Genomic DNA, 218 nt, shown 5'->3' with positions numbered 1-218 from the left:
AAGAATATCAAACATTTTTCTTTTTTAAATTTATTGGCCACAATAAAGAAGGAACGTTGCAATGCTACACGTTACATTAAAGACGTTTCTAGAGTAAATGAATGACTGTTCATATAGGAATCGCAGGTATTCGTCTCATACAACAACGCCCCCTATAGTGCGTTGCGATCGCGAATCAAGTGATAACGATGATAAATTCACGATAATTTTTAACTCGT

The sequence above is a fragment of the Parasteatoda tepidariorum genome, chromosome 8 (genome assembly GCF_043381705.1).
Source record: "Parasteatoda tepidariorum isolate YZ-2023 chromosome 8, CAS_Ptep_4.0, whole genome shotgun sequence".
In the NCBI taxonomy this organism is placed as follows: Eukaryota; Metazoa; Arthropoda; class Arachnida; order Araneae; family Theridiidae; genus Parasteatoda; species Parasteatoda tepidariorum.
This window is presented reverse-complemented; position numbering follows the sequence as displayed.